The sequence below is a fragment of the Mustela erminea genome, chromosome 13, assembly GCF_009829155.1.
Source record: "Mustela erminea isolate mMusErm1 chromosome 13, mMusErm1.Pri, whole genome shotgun sequence".
In the NCBI taxonomy this organism is placed as follows: domain Eukaryota; kingdom Metazoa; phylum Chordata; class Mammalia; order Carnivora; family Mustelidae; genus Mustela; species Mustela erminea.
In genome coordinates, this window is record NC_045626.1 from 69,459,759 (window position 1) to 69,476,153 (window position 16,395).

The 16,395-nt window shown below is 47.6% G+C and overlaps 1 long non-coding RNA gene across 1 annotated transcript; it reads left to right on the forward strand.

Annotated features, from left to right (window-relative positions):
• Window positions 1-1,941: 1,941 nt before the first annotated feature.
• On the forward strand, window positions 1,942-9,149 carry LOC116571419. The gene is made up of 3 exons (XR_004277878.1): window positions 1,942-2,304; window positions 2,551-2,654; window positions 6,955-9,149. It is a non-coding gene; the product is annotated as an uncharacterized LOC116571419 (long non-coding RNA).
• Window positions 9,150-16,395: the final 7,246 nt, after the last annotated feature.

Consider the following 16,395-nt stretch of genomic DNA (forward strand, 5'->3'; position numbering starts at 1 on the left):
ACAGGAAAGGCAGCACCCAAGGACCCTGAGGTCCCTCCAAGTTCTATAGTTCTGGGTCTCTTCCAACCTCTGAGGGTCTTGGTGGCCAGAAGCTACATGGCACTCTTCAGTAGAAATATAACAAAAACCACAAATGTGAGTCACATGTGTTACTTCAAATTTTCTAGTAGCCACATTCAAAAATTTTAAAAAGTGAGTGACATAAATTTTAATAATAGATTTTATTTAACCAGATAGAGCCGAACTACTATCATTTCAATATGTAATCAATATAGAAATTGTTACTGAGGGTTTTTTTTTATAAATTTTTTTTGTGGGGGAACAAGTCTTTGGAATCCCACATGTGATTCATACCTGCAGCTGCAGCGGGTTTCAGTTTGGACAAGCCACATCCACCGAGCGTTAGCTCACATATTGGATGGCATAGGCAAGGGCTAGTCAGGGGAGTCTGGCTTAAGCAGTTCACCACCTCAGCTACAGCCTGGAGGGGTCAGGTGGAGCGGGCATGAGTTTTCCTCTCTAGCCTATGAGGGTCCTTAAGGTCTTTCCCTCGTGGTTGCTCAGGGCAAGCGTGGGCTCCAGGGAGACTGACACGCATCCATGAACACAGAGGGAGCGGTGAGGCCGTGGAGGGCCCGATTCTGCCCTCAGAGTGTTCTGCACTGGAAAGAGGGTGCATTCCTCCCAGGTCAGGAATAAACCCAGTTACCAGACAGTTGGGGTCAAGAATTGTGTTCAGATCTGGGCTGAGAAAATCATGTCCTGAGTTCAGGCTTCAGTTTCTTTACCTGGGGAATAGGTATAATAACAGTATCATGTCGGGACTAATTTAAAGCTTAGCCCAGAGATGAATACTCCCTTGTGTCCTTGAAGACAAAGGTTAACAGCTCACTTGGGGTTAGGGTCCTAGAGAAAGACCTTTGAGCCCTCTTGTGGTGACTGAGCAAACTGAGACCCAGAAAGAGAGAGGAAGTGAGACAATCCAGGCCATACTGGGGCTGCTGACTCCTTGTCCAGTGCTCTTTCCTCTGCCAGATTCACTTTTGAAGTTTGGCTTTGACCCACAGTCAGCAACTCTTGGGGCCTGCCTGCGGAAGATCCCTCCCAGACTAGGTCAAGCTACCCCTCACTTAGGCCAGGACAATGGGCTCTGGGCCAGATGCATGATTCGCCTCCCAAATCTGACACTTGCTGGCTGTGTGACGCAAGGCAAATTGCTCAGCTTCTCTGAGCCTCAGGTTCCATGTAGCTTACCCTCCCACCAGAATTGGCTCTGAGGATGGAAATAAGTGTCTGAAGGGGGCTCCTCCCTGCCCCCACAGGCCTGCGGGAAGAGTCTGGCACAGAACTCCAAACTGCATTTAATCCACAATTAGTCCTTTCTGAAGCTTTGGACAACTGGCTCGTTATTATCCCATTTCCCAGAGGGAGAAAGCTACTGCCTGACTTGCCCCAGGCCCTGGCTCCTCTAGCACTCATGGGTCTTCTCCTAAGGGCCGGTGAGATCTGCAGGCCTGAGGGCGGCCGGCTAATCCCCTGATGGGGGTCAGGCACTACAGAGGCCCTCTGACCTGGGTGTATCCCTGCTCTTTGTTCTGGGTCAATATCCAGGCTATGCTCTCTGTCCAGCCCAGCCCTGATGATGACTGCCTTCTACTTCAGCTTAAAGCGGGAATAAAGGGTGGACTGGGATGAAGGTCATGGGCATAAAGACGGGTGTATTACTTATCTACTGCTATCTCTATATCAATGATAACGAATTACTCCAAAACATAGCCATTTAAAATGGCCATAAACATTTCTTTTTTTATTTTAAGAATGTATTTATTTATTTGGCAGAGAGAGAGTGTCAGGCAGAAGGAAAAGCAAGCCCCTCCTCTTCGCAACCCCCAAGCAAGGAGGCTGATGTGGGACTCGATCCCACAACCCTGGGATCATGACCTGAGCTGAAGGCAGACGTTTAAGTGACTGAGCCTCCCAGGTGCCCAAACGTTTCTTATCTCCCGGCTTCTATGGTCAGGAGTTACGGGGTGGTATAGCTATCTTGTTTTGGTTCAGGATCTCCCACGAGGTTACGGCTGAGATGTCAGCCAGGACTGCAGTCATCTGAAAGCTTGAGTGGGGCGGGAGGGTCGGCTTCCGAGCTGCCTTATGTATCTGGCCAGTCAGTGCTGGCTATTGGTACTCCTAACAACAGTTCCTCCTCCACGGGGCGCTCTCCAGACAATATGGCAGTTGGCTTTCCCAGAGCAAGTGAGCCAAGAGAGCGAGGAAGATGTGGCAACATCTTTATGACCAAGCCTTGTAAGTCGCACCCCATCATTTCTGCAATATCCTCTTGGTTACAAAGATCAGCCCTGCTTAGTTTCAGAGGGGACTAAACAAGGAGGTGAAAACCAGGAGGTATGGCTCATTGGGGGCCATTTTGGGTGGCTACCGCCAGAAGTCATAATAATTACTACTATCTTCTGAACACTTATTCTGTGATGGGCACTGAGTAAGATAATCTGTTTTTCATTGCCTTTTTTTTTTTTTGACCCAACAACCCAGTGATGTAGGTACTACTATCAACCCGGTTTTGCATTGGAGGAAACTAGCTCAGAGAGGTTAAACCACTTGACTAAAGTCACTCAGCTAGCAAGCAGCCATGCCAGGTGAGTCTGACCTTAGAGGCCAACTGCTTACCATCTTCCCAGAGGAAGAGCTTGGGGAGAAAGGATAGAGAAGAGGTTTGCTCTTGAGATAAATGTTGGAAATCCCAGGAACCTGAATGCACAGACGGGAAACCCCTTTTCCATGGTCCCTAGAATGTGGCCAGAGTTCCCACGTGCAGACTCCTTCTTAGTGGGGTAAGCCTGGCATCAATTTTGGCTGCTGGGAGGAAACCAATATGAAACGATGTCGATGGGTGCCTGGGTGCTTTAGTTGGTTAAGCATGCTTGGCTCAGGTTGTGATCCCCGGGTCCTAGGATCAAGTCCTGTGTTGGGCTCCCGCTCCCCCACACCTGCACGCGCGCTCTCTCTCTCTCTCTCTCAAACAAATTAGATCTTAAATACATAAATAAATAAAACCATGTGGATGATTACGCATACCCCTACTTGTGCAGAGTACACCGAGTTCACATGCCTGAATGGAGAGAGAGAGCACACAGGATACTTAATACGCGATAACAGCTTTTGTAAATCTGTGAGGGCAACTTGACTCTGAACAAGGTGTATAGCTTATACAAGTTATGTATACCTTATACAAGGCTTTCCCAGCTCAAAGCCTTTGTTCAGACAGTTCTCTCCACCTACAATGCCCCTCAAACCACCACCAAAGCAGCAAAAATCCTCCCTGGAATCCTGAAGACCGAGTCTGCAGATGCCTGGGTGGCTCAGTTGGTTGAGCGGCTGCCTTCGGCTCAGGTCATGATCCCGGGGTCCTGACATCAAGCCCCACGTCTGGCTCTCTGCTTAGCAGGGAGCCTGCTTCTCCCTTGCCTGCCACTCCCCCTGCTTGAGTTCTGTCTCTCTCTGACAAATAAATAAATAGAATCTTAAAAAAAAAAAAAAAAAAAGACCAGTCTAATCCCATCTGTGCCTCTTACTAGCTGGGTGGAATCTGGGGCAGGCGACACCCTTCTGTTGGGCCTCGGTTTCCTTGTCTGTTCTTGGGAAACTTGGCCCTTCTGCCCACCCTGCAGGGTGGTCATGAGGCCCATGTGAAGGCAATGCAGAGACCAGTGCTGGGGCCTTGGGAACCAGTGAGGCCACTCGGTTCTCATCAGCCGGGGGCACTTAGCAGAAGTGCTGCAGACCCAGGTGGGAAGCGGAGTGTGAGCCCAGAGGGACAAGGCTGGCTGCAAGAGGGAGAGCCGGGGAGTGGCCCGGGCAGCTGGGCTTGGCCTTGGAGCAGAGCACTGTCCTTGCCAGCCTACTGGGACTGCTAAGGAGGACCTGATTTTCATTTGTTTTTAACATCTACTGGGTGTTTTTCTGATCATGATATCGGGGCACTCTCATCCTGGAAAATCTGGAAAGTGTAAACAAAACACCATGAGAGTTATAGAAATAACCTGTAATCCTACTAATACCGTGAGGTTACTCTACATATATATACATATATACTCTACATATATATATGTAGAGTAACCTCACGGTATATTATATATATATATATATATATATATATATATATATATATATCACAATTGAGTTCATATATAATATACTATTTTGTTCACTGTTAAATTCAGGAATGTTTCTCCAAGTCATTAAGAGATGTGTTCTGGGTGCCTGGGTGGCTTAGTTGGTTAGCCAACTGCTTTGGCTCAGATCATGATCCCGGAGTCCAGGTATCGAGTCCCGCATTGGGCTCCTTTGCTCCATGGGGAGTATTCTTCTCCCTCTGACCCTCCCCCACTCATGATCTCTCTCTCTCTAAAATAAAATAAAATAAGAGATGTCTTCTTCTTCCTCTTAAAAAAAAGAAAAAGAGAGAGACGTCTTCTCTAGGGTAGTTGTAAGGATACAGGATGTTCTAGGGGAGTAGTTCTATGCTATTGACTTAAATATCCCCTTCCTGGCATTCCCGCTTTCTCAGTTGGACAGAGCTAGTTCTACCGGCTCCAAGAACCTCTCAAAATAGAAATCTGAGGACTGGGTGCCTGGGTGGCTCAGTCGTTAAGCATCTGCCTTCAGTTCCGGTCATGATCCCAGGGTCCTGAGATCAAGCCACACATCAGGCTCCCTGCTCAATGGGAAGCCTGCTTCTCCCTCTGCCTGTTGCTCCCCCTGCTTGCTCTCCGCCATCCCCCACCTATGTCAAATAAATAAATAAAATCTTAAAAATAAATAAATCTGAAAACTAAAGGATGTCTGGCCATGGTGAAGAGCTCCATTGTTATGCTATTTTTTAAAAGATTTTTAAAAATTTTATTTGACAGGCAGAGATCACAAGTAGGCAGAGAGGCAGGCGGGGGTCGGGGGGTGGCGGGGTAGCGGGCTCCCCGCTGAACAGAGAGCCCCATGGAGGGCTCGATCTGAGGACCCTGGGATCATGACCTGAGCTGGAGGCAGAACTGAACTCAGGCATCCCTGTTATGCTATTTTTTAAAAGTTTAAGTATACAAGGACTCTCTGAACATACTCTCAGTATAAAAAATCTAAACCTTACTGATTACATTGAAGCCTCCTGAGGCCCTCCCAAATAACCCTTGTCACCAGTTTCTGTATATTTTGCAGGCATTTTTCAATGCATTTCCGTGTATCCACAAGAAATAGATATATAAATATATAAAATATTATATATAATATGTATAAAATATAATCTATATAATAGAAATAGCTAGAGTGCATGATTGAATATAGTGTAAGAATTATTCTGCAACTTACTCTTTTCATTAGACAATATGCATAATTTGCAGATTTGTCTATCTGAGGATGTTTTAATAAACCTTGTCCTTTTTATTTTTTTAAAAGATTTTATTTATTTATTTGACAGAGAGAGACACAGCAAGAGAAGGAACACAAGCAGGAGAAGTGTCAGAAGGAGACAAAAGCTTTCCCCTGAGCAGGGAGCCTGATGTGGGTCTCGATCCGAGGACCCTGGGACCATGACCCGAGTTGAAGGCAGACGCTTAATGCCTGAGCCACCCAGGCACCCCGACCTTGTCATTGTTAATTGCTGCATAGTATTTTACAAGGTGGAGGGGCCAGCATTTACTTAACCAACCCACTAGGAATGGATATTTAGGTTGGTTCCAATTTTTCATTATTATAAACCTTTCAGTGTGGAAAACCTACACACTCCCTTTACACAAATGTGTGAATGTTTTTCTCAGGTGGATCTTAAGAGGTGGGGTCACTGGGTCATGGGCAGTCTTAACTGAGAGGGAAGGAAACTTCACTCTGACAGAGGAGGGAATGACTCAAAGTCACACAGCAGGTTTGTGACAGTGTGGAGACATGACATTTTGGGTTCTCTTCCTTACATGTTTTAAGTCATTCATGGTCTGAACCAGCCCTCAAGGTCTACACAATTGTTCATAAGAACACCTAAATGTTATTTGCCTTTTTTGCTCCCATCCTTTCATGAGTGTTCATTAGAGTTTTCCAGAGGCTACATGATGTGTGATGACGTCATTGCTCTGAATCTAAGGGAATGCATTGGGCTGCTTTTATCACTGGTGAGGCCAGAATTTTTCTTCATGCTAATTGGCTATTTTAATTTTTTATTTATTTATTGCTTTCTGGTATCTCTTACCCATTTTCTAGAAAAGTATTTTTCTTATTAATTTATAAGTGCTTTTTACATATTAAGCACATTGACCTTTTCTCTCATATTGTGGCATTTTCTCCAGTTTGTAGTTTGCTGCTATCTTTGACTTTTAACTTTGTGTTATGTTATTTCATTTGGGAGGTTTTTCCTTTGATTTCTCCATTGCTTTTATGCTTAAGTAGTTCATACCTATCATAGAATATGTTAGGTGTTAACCTCTGCTTTCTTCTACTTTGTTCCTGCAATGACCCTAATCCTTTGTCTGTGGCTTTCTCAGAGTAGCTTGGGCAGGAAATGACACAGGCTTGCCCCCCAGTTCTCGGGGTGCTGGAGCTGTAGGAGCAGGTTGACTGGAAGCTCAGTCTCTAAGGAAAAGGAAGCCCAGGTCAGAGACAGCCTCTCCTCAACTTTAGGTTCCAGGAGGTACTAGTCTGAGTCCCAACTAAGATGGCCAGTGGGCCAACACCTGGACAGATGGGGGCAGGGTCTGGAAGGGCAGACCTGGGGACAGGAACAGGTACACATGCTGAGTACCCAGCCTAGACCTCGAGCCTCTAGGCTTCTTCCCCCAGGGGCGCCAGAAGCATGCCAGGGAAAAGGAACAGTATGCCACAGGACAGTCTGGGGCTTGGTCTCTCTGTTCTTTGTTGAACCTCCCTGGCTGCCACAAGTGCCCCCTCCTCCTCTCACAGGCAACTTGAATGGGAGCTGACAAGTTCATCCATCTTGACCAGCTGTCCCTGGAGTTTGGGTGCAGCATGAACGACTTGATGGCAACCCCAAGCACTGATCCTGACCAGGATGGCCAGAGGATGAGGAGGGAGGGGGATGGCCATGGTGTAGTGCTTGTTCACCAACCCTCACCCACAGATCAAATACGGGGGCGATGTGCCCAAGAGCTACCACCCGCGTAACCAGGTGAGGACACATTATGAGCACACGGTGACTGTGGCCAGAGGCTCCTTTGTGCAGGTGGAGAACAAAATCCTGTTCCTGGGCTGTGTGCTCAGGTAGGGATGGTGGCCATGCCATCCCTGGGCACAGCTGAGAGGGGCCTGGAGCTCAGGCAGGTGGTCATTTGTGGGGCCCTGTCGCCTGCAGATGGCAGTTTGCATCGGAAGGGACAGACATCAGCCTTGGGATTTTCCTGAAGACCAGGATGTGTGAACAGAAGCAGGCAGGGGACATGGTGGAGGTGTTGCCCATCCAACGCTGCAAAGCCCATGTGGTCCCTGAGGACGGGAGCCTCACCTGCCTCAAGGCCAGCATCTGGAAATATTGGCAGGAAACAGCTGCACTTGGACCTGGGGGCTGGGGGCTGGAGTCCTGATGTGCATCCACGTTTTACCATGTGGGGGCTCTTGGCACCAGCAGACAGGATGTATAACTGGCTTCGGGCTCTCGGGCTGGACAATGGCTCCCTGGTCCTGGCACAAGAATTTACACCATGGAGGGTGAGGTCCTGGGTGGGGCATCCCATCTGAAAATCTGTCCCTTGACGGAGATGTCCTGAGGTTTGACAATATCTACAGCCTAGTTCATTCCAAACATATCGGCTCCACTGTAGATGTTCTACTCATGGACCAAATCTTTGTGGAGAAGACGGAGAGATTCTAGGCAAGCCTTGTGGCTCCCATAGCCTCCCCTTTGATCTCTAGGACCACAATGAATTCATAGCCTTCCCTGGCCAGACTCCCTCCAACCTCCCTAGGAATGGGAATCCTACAACAGCTGCTCCCAGCCCAGTTGTCACAGTGGGTCTGCATCTTAGGAACTACTAGGACTGTGTCCCAGGGGTGGCCAGACAGCCACAGCAAAGCAAACAAAACATGAAAGACTGAAGGCAGTCATCCCTGGGATCCCATTTTTTAAGGGCTCACCAAGCACCCCTTCTCAACAATCTATTCCAGAATCTTGATAGCAAGTTTTTTCAACTGATTCCCAAATTCAGTGCCTGGTTCCTATCATCCTCTATGGTTCTACCATGTTATCTTGCCCAGATGGCACCAAGGTGCTGGGGCCAACTGGTAGGGGGAGTTTAGTTGGAGAAGTGCCACATGGGAGGAGAGGGCATTGGAGAGCCATGTCAAGGATGGAGGGATTTCCCTGGCTTGGGTTGCCTTGACCCCATGATCTGCCATATCCCACCCACCGTTCCATCTGTTTCTAGCAACTGCCCTTGCTATAGTCTTCTGGAGACATGGGCTGAAGACCAGAGCTGTTGGCCAGATAACGGACATGTTCACAGCTGTCCCCACCTGCCTCCTCTCCTACAAAGCCTTCACTCTGAGCCCACAGTCCCCTGCCCCAAATCTTTGTCTTTGCTCATGCTGTTCCCTCACCTAGAAGGCGTGCTTTTCTTCCCTCTGTACAAAGTTTCTCTCCAGCAAGCGGTGCTGAGTCACAGTGAGGGCAAGTACTTGGTGTGTCATTTACACCCATGAGATTCTCTCTTTCTACTGAATAATCCCGAGAGCTTCAACAAACCTATACAGTTCTAGGACCACTGCCACAATCAGGATGCACAACTCCATCTCCCCCCAAATTCCCTCCTGCGGGCCCTTTGTCATCTACCCTTCCCCTACCCCAGCCCTGACAACCACTGATCTGTTTTCTAATACTGCAGTTGACTTTTCCGAAAATGCCAAATTATACGGTATGTGATCTTTCGGATCTGGCTTTCTTCTTTTGGCATGACGCCTCTGAGAACCATCTGTGTTGTTGCCTGTGTTAGTGGTTGGCTCCTTCCTGTGGCTGAGTGGTGTTCCATTGCGTGGAAGCACCGTGCTGTGTTTATCCATTTCCCCGGTGGAAGGTTAGCTGGGTTGTTTCCAGTTTGAGGCAATTACTAATAAAGCCGCTATATGAATACATGAGGTTTTTGTCTGTTCCTGTTTTCATTTCTCCAAGATAAATATCCAGGGGTGGGATCACTGCTGAGCCATATGGGAAGGGTCTGTTTAGTGTTGTAGGAAACTGGCAAACTTTTTTTTTTTGCCTCGTTCTGCATTTCCCATCCGAGCATTTGAGCATTCCATTTTCTCCACACCCCTGCCTCGGTATCCTCCTTTATCTTGATGTTCTGATGCCACTCTAATATGTACGTGATGATATTTCTGTGGTTTTAATTTACATTTAATTTACATCACTAATGACTAGGGCTGTTGAGCGTCCTTTCGTGAAGAGGGCATCATCTAGGAGATAAGGCAGACCCAAGTTCAAGTCCTGTATCTGGCGCTTACTGTGTGACCTTGACCAGATCTCTTGGGGGCTCTGTTTCCTCATTGACAAATGGGGAAGATAACGGTATCTATCTTTGGGTGGTTGCTATGAGGAGAAATGAGATCCACAGGCACCCAGTGAGCATGGTAGGTTGCAGGGAGGGGCAGACAGCAGCTCCTCATGGGTGCTGATAACAAGTGTTGGAGACCAGAGACCTACCCACATGTGTCCCACAAGCTTTGCCCAGGCATCTTCATTTCACCTGCTCTGCTCGCCCCAACTTCCCCAAAGAACCCTCTGTCATTTACAACAGCTCTGATCTCCCACTGCCTTCTCTGGGTCTCATGCCCCCACCCCCACCCCCAATATCTCTCCCCAGCTGGCTGCTGGCTCACCCTAGCATGGTCAGCCCTGCCCCTGATATCTCACACTTAGGCCTCAGTAAACCTTTTACATCTGTCCCCGAATTTGACTTTCTCACTTACCCTGTTTCTGGACTTCCTTCTCTTAATTCAGTTAATGAATAGTTCAAAACCCCTTCCCTGGGCGCCTGGGTCGCTCAGTGGGTTAAAGCCTCTGCCTTCGGCTCAGGTCATGATCCCAGGGTCTTAGGATCGAGCCCCGCATCGGGCTCTCTGCTCAGCAGGGAGCCTGCTTCCTCCTCTCTCTCTCTGCCTGCTTCTCTGCCTACTTGTGATCTCTGTCTGTCAAATAAATAAACAAAATCTTTAAAAGAAAAAAACAAAAATAAAACCCTGCCCTTCTCAGGTTATTAGAGAGCCGTCTCCCATCCCACCCTGCAGGGACTCCTTGGCCAGATCCGGGGCATGTGTCATATGTTTTCTGGGGCCCTTGTCCAGCCTGTGTTATTTCAGTGCCTGTTGGTGTCTGCTGCCATCAGCTTGTAAACTTACACATCTTTCCATGGATTCTCTCCTTGGGTGGTGGCTGTTCGTCCAGACTCGGGACAGTCGTCCCTAGTAAATGGTCTTGCATCCATCCCAGTTCAACACACACCACAGAACAGTAATGCAGACTGCAGCTGTCTGCTTGGGCCCTGAGTGCCAGGCATTAGGCCTGCAAACTCTCTCTGGCTCTCAGAAGACCCCCCCATTCTGAGGGTCAATGCAAACTTGGTCATGCATCAGTGATTCTGACAGCAGAGCAAGAAGCCCCTTGTGCATGTCCCTCCCTGCTGCCCCAGCCAGGTCCGGGCTTGTGCACTCACCCAGGGCCTCTGGGACGCCACTGCCCTGCAGCCATAGCCGGGGCTGCTAGTGTACCTTACGGCAGAGGAGGAAAGCAGCCTGGCGGTCCCTGCTCTGGAAGCACAGATGGCCCTGGGCCCAGAGTGTGGTGGGCTCTTGAATGTACATAGCTAAGGAGTTGGCGGGACACACAGGAGCTCCTGACATTTCCCATCCGGTGTCCACTGACAGTCTCAGCACTGGGCCAGTGCATAGCATGGAGCAAGTGCATAGCGAATGAATGAATGGATGAATGAATGAATGATGCCAAATTCCTCCTCTGCTCTGTGTAGGGCTGATGCATTGCTGGGATGATCAGCTAGGAGGCTCATCCCTTGTACTAGAACCCCAGGGTCTCCTGCCTGACCCCTGGTCTCCTGAGCCTGGGCTGCAAGCTGGCAACCAAATGCAGCCTGCATGAGCAGGACCCCCTCATGGCCCACAAGCTGAACTCAGCAAGCCACAGATCTCAGACCAGCCTTGCCACCAGACCAGGCCCCAGGGCCTGAGTTCAGGCTTCGAAGAACTAGTCCCCCTTCCAAGGACAGGGGAAGCTTTGGTGGGGCTCAGCCACGGGACTCTTCCAAAGTCCTTTTTTCTTTTTCTTTTTTTCTTTTAAAGATTGTACTTATTCATTTGCCAGAGAGAGAGAGCACAAGCAGGGGAGCAGCAGAAGGAGAAGGAGAAGAAGGGACTTGAGCCTAGGACCCTGGGATCATGACCTGAGCCGCAGGCAGCTGCTTAACCAACTGAGCCTCCCAGGCGTCCCTCTTCCAAGGTCTTACTGTTCATTCTACAGCTCCAGCCTCTTCTAACAGGTTCCTGCTCAGCCTTTTGTCTCTCTACTCTCCTCAACCCTGCCTTACGCCTGGCTTAACCTTGTATGCCAGACATCCTTTCTTCCTGTCTCTCTGTGCTTCCTCACTGAGCGTGTCCTGTCCAGAGGAACTGGCCGGGCCCACAGGGCCCATATGCTGACGTGTTCCAGCTGGGACACCTGGGGTTGGGGGAAGGCAGGGCCTCCAGAGTCCTAGGCTCTTGATCTGTGCTTCTGCCTTTGAGGAAAAAAAGAAAAACAAACTTGTGTTTCTCCAAAGTGAAACACAGAGGGGCACCTGGGTGGCTCAGTGGGTTAAGCATCTGCCTTCGGCTCAGGTCATGACCCCAGGGTTCCAGGATCAAGTCTCTCATCAGGCTCCCTGCTCACTGAGGAGTCTGCTTTTCTCCCTCCCTCTGTTGCTCCCTCCCTACTCATTCTCTCTCTCTCTTTCTCAAATAAATAAAATCTTTTTAAAAACTGTTAAACATAGGGGTGCCTGGGTGGCTCAGTGGGTTAAAGCCTCTGCCTTTGGCTCAGGTCATGATCCCAGTGTCCTGGGATCGAGCCCCACATCGGACTCTCTGCTCAGCAGGGAGCCTGCTTCCTCCTCTCTGCCTGCTTCTCTGCCTACTTGTAATCTCTGTCTGCCAAATAAATAAATAAAATCTTTAAAAAAAAAAAAAGATATCCCAAAGACTTGAAAACAGGGGTTCGAACAAAACCTGTACACCCGCATTCACAGCAGGACTATTCACAACAGCCAAAAGGTAAAAACAGCCCAAGAGTCTACCAACAGACAAATGAATAAATTCAATGTGGTTTATTTACACAACAGAATATTATTGATTCATAAAAAGGAATGAGGTACGGACACAAGTTAGAATGTGGATGATCTTTGAAAACGTGGTGCTAAGTGAGCAAAGCCACAAACAAAAGGTCACATGACGGAGGATACATTTTATATGAATTATCTAGAATAGATAAATGCATAGAGATAGAAAGCAGATTGGCGGAGGCCAGAGGATGGGGGAAGAGGGGAATGGCGAGTGACTGTTTAATGGGGGTTCTCCTTTGGGGTTGATGAAATGTTTTGGAAGTAGCTAGAAGTAGTGGTTGTACAATATTGTGCATGGACAAAACGCCACTAATGGTATGCTAAAATGGTTAATTTTCTGTCATGAACTTTATCCCAATAAGAAATTAAAAAAAAAATAACACTTGTGGGAGTGCCTGGTGGGTCAGTTGGTAGAGCATGTGTGTCTTGAAGTCGGGGTCACGAGTTTGATCCCTACTTTGGGTGTAGAATTTACTTAAAAATAAATATATAAACAGACAAACAAATAAATAAAACTAAAGTAATATTTGTGGATTCCTTTCCCCCAAATATAAAAATAACACACATGCAAAGAAATACAATCCACAGGGAAATATGGGTTGGCCACACAGTCATGGAAAAATAAAAGCTACATACAGAACAGAAGGGCTGACCAAATTTATGAAGTTAGACTTTATAAATAGGTAGGAATGGGGTCAAGAAATTAATGGGCACCAGGGGCCACACAAAATAACCAAGAAGGACGTGTCAATGGTATGTTTTAGGGACTCCTGGGTGGCTCAGTCGGTTAAGCAACTGACTCTTGGTTTCAGCTCAGGTCGTGATCTCAGGGTCATGATGAGTGTGCCTAGATATCATCATCAGAAAAACACCCAGTAGGTGTTATAAACAAATGAAAATCAGGTCCTCCTTAGCAGTCCCAGTAGGCTGGCAAGGACAGTGCTCTGCTCCAAGGCCAAGCCCAGCTGCCCGGGCCACTCCCCGGCTCTCCCTCTTGCAGCCAGCCTTGTCCCTCTGGGCTCACACTCCGCTTCCCACCTGGGTCTGCAGCACTTCTGCTAAGTGCCCCCGGCTGATGAGAACCGAGTGGCCTCACTGGTTCCCAAGGCCCCAGCACTGGTCTCTGCATTGCCTTCACATGGGCCTCATGACCACCCTGCAGGGTGGGCAGAAGGGCCAAGTTTCCCAAGAACAGACAAGGAAACCGAGGCCCAACAGAAGGGTGTCGCCTGCCCCAGATTCCACCCAGCTAGTAAGAGGCACAGATGGGATTAGACTGGTCTTTTTTTTTTTTTTTTTTTTTTAAAGATTCTATTTATTTATTTGTCAGAGAGAGACAGAACTCAAGCAGGGGGAGTGGCAGGCAGAGGGAGAAGCAGGCTCCCTGCTAAGCAGAGAGCCAGACGTGGGGCTTGATGTCAGGACCCCGGGATCATGACCTGAGCCGAAGGCAGCCGCTCAACCAACTGAGCCACCCAGGCATCTGCAGACTCGGTCTTCAGGATTCCAGGGAGGATTTTTGCTGCTTTGGTGGTGGTTTGAGGGGCATTGTAGGTGGAGAGAACTGTCTGAACAAAGGCTTTGAGCTGGGAAAGCCTTGTATAAGGTATACATAACTTGTATAAGCTATACACCTTGTTCAGAGTCAAGTTGCCCTCACAGATTTACAAAAGCTGTTATCGCGTATTAAGTATCCTGTGTGCTCTCTCTCTCCATTCAGGCATGTGAATTCCTGTGTATAACTTGAATAAGCTATATACCTCGTTCAGAGTCAAGTTGCCCTCACAGATTTACAAAAGCTATTATCGCGTATTAAGTACCCCGCATGCTTTCTCTCTCCATTCAGGCATGTGAACTTGGTGTACTCTGCACAAGTAGGGGTATGCGTAATCATCCACATGGTTTTATTTATTTATGTATTAAAGTTCTTATCTGTTTGAGAGAGAGAGAGAGCATGCAGGTGTTGGGGAGCGGGGAGCCCTACGCAGGACTTGATCCTAGGACCCGGGGATCACAACCTGAGCCAAGCATGCTTAACCAACTAAAGCACCCAGGCACCCATCGACATCGTTTCATATTGGTTTCCTCCCAGCAGCCAAAATTGATGCCAGGCTTACCCCACTAAGAAGGAGTCTGCACGTGGGAACTCTGGCCACATTCTCGGGACCATGGAAAAGGGGTTTCCTGTCTGTGCATTCAGGTTCCTGGGATTTCCAACATTTATCTCAAGAGCAAACCTCTTCTCTATCCTTTCTCCCCAAGCTCTTCCTCTGGGAAGATGGTAAGCAGTTGGCCTCTAAGGTCAGACTCACCTGGCATGGCTGCTTGCTAGCTGAGTGACTTTAGTCAAGTCGTTTATCCTCTCTGAGTTCGTTTCCTCCAGTGCAAAACAGGGTTGATAGTAGTACCTACACCACTGGGTTGTTGGATCAAAAAAAAAAAAAAAAGGCAATGAAAAACAGATTCTCTTACTCAGTGCCCGTCACAGAATAAGTGTTCGGAAGATAGTAGTAATTATTATTATTATCAGCCTCCACAGGACAGAGTCTGCTTGAGATTCTTTCTCTCTCTCCCTCTGCCCCTCTTGCTCGTGCTCTCTCTGTAAAAAAAAAATAAATAAATCGTACACAATGGATGTTGGCAGAAAGCAGAGAAAGGGGAGCCCTCTTACACTGCTGGTGGGAATGTAAGCTGGTGCAGCCACTCTGGAAAATAGTATGGAGGTTCCTCAAAAAGTTGAAAATAAGGTTATCCCAGGACCCAGCAATTGCACTACAAGGTATGTACCCCAAAGATACAGATGTAGTGATCCAAAGGGACACGTGGCCCCCAATGTTTATTGCAGCAATTTCCAGAATAGCCAAACTATGGAAAGAGCCCAAGTGTCCACTGACAGAGATGAGTGGATAAAGAAGATGTGGTATATATGCACAATGAAATATTACTTAGCCATCAAATCTTGCCATTTGCAACAATGTGGGTGGAACTAGAGGATATTATGCTAAATGAAATAAGCCAACCAGAGAAAAACCATTATCATATGATTTCATTCATGTGTGGAACTTAAGAAACAAAACAGAGGATCATAGGGGATAGGAGGGAAAAATAAAACAAGATGTGATCAACGGGGGAGACAAACCATAAGAGACTCTTAACCACAGGAAACAAACTGAGGGTTGCTGGAGGAGAGGTGGGTGGGAGGTTGGGGTAACAGGGTGATGGGCATTCAGGAGGGCATATTATGTAGTGAGCACTGAGTGTTATGTGTAACTGATGAATCATTGACTTCTACCTCTGAGACACATAACACACTATATGTTAATTAACTGAATTTAAAAGAAAAATAAATTAATTAATCTTTAAAAAAAAAAAACCAGTATCTTCCAAAACTGTGCTGTCCAAAGCAGTGGTAATTGACCACTATTTAAACTTAAGTAACTAAAATAAAAAATTCAGTTCAGTTCATTTCAAGGGCTCAGTAGCCACATGTGGTTAGTGGCTGCTGACAAAGACTTTCCCCTTGACCAAATTCAGCCTGGTTTCTAGCAGCTTGTGCCTGTGTCCCTAGGATAATCCCAAACCCCCTAATATGCCCACTGAGAAAGCTTGCAATTATACATCCTTTCTCTATTCCTTTGAGATGTAATCATATACCACTCAAAACTGTCCCTCAAGGACCTGAAAGCCATCTCTTTGAAATGCAGACATTCAAGGACATGACTTTTTTTTTTTTTTGACGATTTTATTTATTTATTTGACAGACAGAGATCTCAAGTAAGTGGAAAGGCAGGCAGAGAGAGAGAAAGGAGGAAGTAGGCTTCTCACTGAACAGAAAGCCCAATGCAGGGCTCGATCCCAGGACCTTGGGACCATGATCTGAGCCGAAGGCAGATGCTTTAACCCACTGAGCCACCCAGGCACCCCAGGACATGACTTTTGATCCTGTTCCCAGTTCATGTAGGAGGATAAAAGGATAAAAGCTTAACTTGGGGGACAGGGGTGAGTGGGA